The sequence below is a fragment of the Oncorhynchus mykiss genome, chromosome 16 (genome assembly GCF_013265735.2).
Source record: "Oncorhynchus mykiss isolate Arlee chromosome 16, USDA_OmykA_1.1, whole genome shotgun sequence".
NCBI lineage: Eukaryota > Metazoa > Chordata > Actinopteri > Salmoniformes > Salmonidae > Oncorhynchus > Oncorhynchus mykiss.
In genome coordinates, this window is record NC_048580.1 from 9,949,494 (window position 1) to 9,954,275 (window position 4,782).

Sequence of the window (4,782 nt, forward strand, 5' to 3'; positions counted from 1 at the left end):
GCAACTACTCAGCCACTACCCAGCCTCTACCCAGCCACTACCCAGCCACTACCCAGCCTCTACCCAGCCACTACCCAGTCGATACCTAGCCACTACCCAGCCACCAGCCAGTCGATACCCAGCCACTACCCAGCCACTACCCAGTCGATACCCAGCCACTACCCAGCCATGACCCAGCCACTACCCAGTCGATACCCAGCCACTACCCAGTCGATACCCAGCCACTACCCAACCACTACCCAGCCATGACCCAGGCACTACCCAGTCGATACCCAGCCACTACCTAGTCGATACCCAGCCACTACCCAGCCACTACCCAGCCACTACCCAGTCGATACCCAGCCACTACCCTGTCGATACCCAGCCACTACCCAGCCACTACCCAGCCTCTACCCAGCCACCACCCAGCCACTGCCCAGTCTCTACCCAGCCACTACCCAGCCTCTACCCAGCCACTACCCAGCCTCTACCCAGCAACTACTCAGCCACTACCCAGACTCTACCCAGCCACTACCCAGCCTCTACCCAGCCACTACCCAGCCTCTAAGACAGAGAGGGAGCGAGAGAGAAGGACTAAGACAGAGAGGGAGGGAGAGAGAAGGACTAAGACAGAGAGGGAGGGAGAGAGAAGGACTAAGACAGAGAGGGAGGGAGAGAGAGGGACTAAGACAGAGAGGGAGGGAGAGAGAAGGACTAAGACAGAGAGGGAGGGAGAGAGAAGGACTAAGACAGAGAGGGAGGGAGAGAGAAGGACTAAGATATAGAGGGAGGTAGAATGACTGAGAGAGAGAGGGAGAGAGGACAAAGACAGAGAGGGAGTGAGTGAGGGAGAAAGACAGACAGACAGACAGACAGACAGACAGACAGACAGACAGACAGACAGACAGACAGACAGACAGACAGACAGACAGACAGTGCTGGAATCCCTGTGCTATAATTTTTCACCAAGCCTGCCAAATGATGCCCTTTCCTAAACTAAACAAGACAGACACACTGGCTTTTAAATGTTCCCTTACTTACTGTGTCATCACCATCTTGTTATCAGTCCTCCATTGTACAGTAGTTCTCATGGCATGCTTCCACACGTAATGTAATTATGGGACTTTCCCATTCTTAAACATAAACCTCCCTCCAAAACTCCCTCCCTCCCTCTCGCACAGGAGTTCTGTTCAGCTTTAATTCATTCAGTCTTCTGGTCCTCTGGGTCAAGAGACAGAGTGGGTTGAGGAGAAAAGTCTTGCTTTTCTGACCCGAGTCCATCACTCACCAGCCTTCCTTTACCTGCCTGCCTTTTTCATTTCCCTTTGCTGTCATTTCCTCTCATCGTCTATCTTTTCCTCCCCTCCTGTCGTTCATACCTCCCTTCTCTCATCCACCGTTTCCCCTCCCCTCCCCTCCCCTCCCCTCCCCTCCCCTCCCCTCCCCTCCTGTCGTTCATACCTCCCTTCTCTCATCCACCCTTTCCCCTCCCCTCTTATGAGCTATTAGGAAAGCTCGCCCTGCTCACTCACAAGCCCTCTCCTCTCCTCAGTCCCCAATCCTATCTATACCAAGCCATCAAAACAAACTACAACCTCCCTCTGCTTCCCAAAACACAGATAGGCTAAATCTCAAACCTTTATCAATTGGCCAGTTGCTGTTGTGTTCGATAGAGATCACTCGATTCTGGAAGTGTTTTGGCCAAAATGAGCATTGAGACGATGCATTGAGACGATGCATTGAGACGATGCATTGAGAAGATGCATTGAGACGAAGCATTGAGAAGATGCATTTAGACGAAGCATTGAGACGATGCATTGAGGCGAAGCATTGAGAAGATGCATTGAGGCGAAGCATTGAGAAGATGCATTGAGACGAAGCATTGAGAAGATGCATTGAGACGAAGCATTGAGAAGATGCATTGAGATGTCCACCTGCCACCTATCAATTTTCCAAAATTCTAAATCCAGGCTTCTGAAGGGAGCAGTGGAGCCTTCAGCTAGATTCAGAGAATGACTCAGTCGACTTGTGAAAGTGCATATCGAGTGATCGAGTGAGGCTGAGAGAGAGATCGAGGGAGAGAGAGTAAAGAGAGAGGGAGGATGAGGGAGGAAAGGAGTTAGGGAGGGATAGATGAAATTAGATAAAATTGACATAATGAGAGAGAAGGAGAGAGATAGCAGGAGGAAGAGAAGCCAGGGACTGAAAGTGAACAAGCTGACAGTGAGAAAAGCTAAAGAGAGATGGATGAATATACAGTATCAATGCAAAAATTTGAAAATTGGGCATGTCAATAGGATACAGACAGAGAGATAAACTGGGGTGGAGCCTGAGAGAGATTGAGAGCAAGAGACAGAGGGAAAAGGGGAAGAGAGAGAGAGAGAGAGAGAGAGATAGAGAGAGAGAGAGAGAGGTTATCTCTACCCTGCTGCCACGAAAATACTTCCACCCTGCTACCATACAGCGAGTAAACGTGAGTATTTCCCATGCGTGTCACTCAAACTAAATGTTTACCTGGCCCACCACTTCACCCATGACTTGAGCAGCCTTTACGACCAGGTCCACCTATACAAGGCAGCAGTGCCCACCTTCGCCCGGACCCTAAAGGACATCACACTCAACCGCAGCCCCAACGCCTCACACAGGAGCAACAGATCAATAGACACTTTCCCAGACCCCCCGGACCTACACATAGAGGACCCACGCCGAGAGGACCTACACATAGAGGACCCACGCCGAGAGGACCTACACATAGAGGACCCACGCCGAGAGGACCTACACATAGAGGACCCACGCCGAGAGGACCGACACATAGAGGACCCACGCCGAGAGGACCTACACATAGAGGACCCACGCCGAGAGGACCTACACATAGAGGACCTACACATAGAGGACCTACACATAGAGGACCCTTGCCGAGAGGACCTACACATAGAGGACCCACGCCGAGAGGACCTACACATAGAGGACCCACGCCGAGAGGACCTACACATAGAGGACCCACGCCGAGATGACCTACACATAGAGGACCCACGCCGAGAGGACCAACACACCCACGCCGAGAGGACCTACACATAGAGGACCCACGCCGAGAGGACCTACACATAGAGGACCCACGCCGAGAGGACCTACACGTAGAGGACTCACACGGAGAGGACCTACACATAAAGGACCCACGCTGAGAGGACCTACACATAGAGGACCTACACATAGAGGACCTACACATAGAGGACCTACACATAGAGGACCCACGCCGAGAGGACCTACACATAGAGGGCCCTTGCCGAGAGGACCGACACAAAGAGGACCCATGCCGAGAGGATCTACACATAGAGGACCCACGCCGAGAGGACCTACACATAGAGGGCCCATGCCGAGAGGACCTACACATAGAGGACCCATGCCGAGAGGACCTACACATAGAGGACCCACGCCGAGAGGACCTACACATAGAGGACTCACACGGAGAGGACCTACACATAAAGGACCCACGCCGAGAGGACCTACACATAGATGACCCACGCCAAGAGGACCGACACAAAGAGGTCCCACGCCGAGAGGACCTACACATAGAGGACCCACGCTGAGAGGACCTACACATAGAGGACCCATGCCGAGAGAACCTACACATAGAGGACCCACGCCGAGAGGACCTACACATAGAGGACCACGCTGAGAGGACCTACACATAGAGGACCCACGCTGAGAGGACCTACACATAGAGGACCTACACATAGAGGACCTACACATCGAGGACCCTTGCCGAGAGGACCTACACATAGAGGACCCACGCCGAGAGGACCTACACATAGAGGACCCACGCTGAGAGGACCTACACATAGAGGACCCATGCCGAGAGAACCTACACATAGAGGACCCACGCCGAGAGGACCTACACATAGATGACCCACGCCGAGAGGACCTACATCCAGACCCCCCAGACCTACACATAGAGGACTCATGCCGAGAGGACCTACACATAGAGGACCCAGGCAGAGAGGACCTACATCCAGACCCTCCAGACCTGCACATAGAGGACCCATGCCAAGAGGACCTAGATCCAGACCCCCCAGACCTACACATAGAGGACCCATGCAGAGAGGACCTAGATCCAGACCTCCCAGACCTACACATAGAGGACCCATGCCGAGAGGAACTAGATCCAGACCTACACATAGAGGACCCACGCCAAGAGGACCTACATCCAGACCCCCCAGACCTACACATAGAGGACCCATGCCGAGAGGAACTAGATCCAGACCCCCCAGACCTACACATAGAGGACCCATGCCAAGAGGACCTACATCCAGACCCCCCAGACCTACACATAGAGGACCCATGCCGAGAGGACCTACATCCAGACCACCGCACCACCAGCCACATCCAGACCTCCACCTCAACCAATCAACACTACCTATATCCCCCCACTAGAATCTCCATACTTAAATGAAGACAGCTTCTCCATCCTGGAGGGGGAAATCAATCATTTCCAGGCTCAGGGATATGTACTAGTCTGTGGCGACCTAAATGCTAGAACTGGGCAAGTACCTGACACCCTCACCACACAAGGGGACACCTACCTGGAGGTGACAGTACCCCCCCCCCCTCCCCATATGGCCCCTAGACACAACTACGACACCATAACCAACAAACGTGTCACAACTCCTGCAGCTTTGTCGCACGCTGGGTATGTACACTTCCGTTCAAAGGTTTGGGGTCACTTAGAAATGCCCTTGTTTTTTAAAGACAAGCTAAAAAAATTGTTCATTAAAATAACATCAAATTGATCAGAAATACAGTGTA

The 4,782-nt window shown here is 52.7% G+C and overlaps 1 pseudogene; it reads right to left on the reverse strand.

The window, feature by feature from the left end:
• Nucleotides 1-2,269: 2,269 nt before the first annotated feature.
• LOC118939488 lies at nucleotides 2,270-3,905 on the reverse strand (annotated as a pseudogene).
• Between the last annotated feature and the right edge of the window lie 877 nt (nucleotides 3,906-4,782).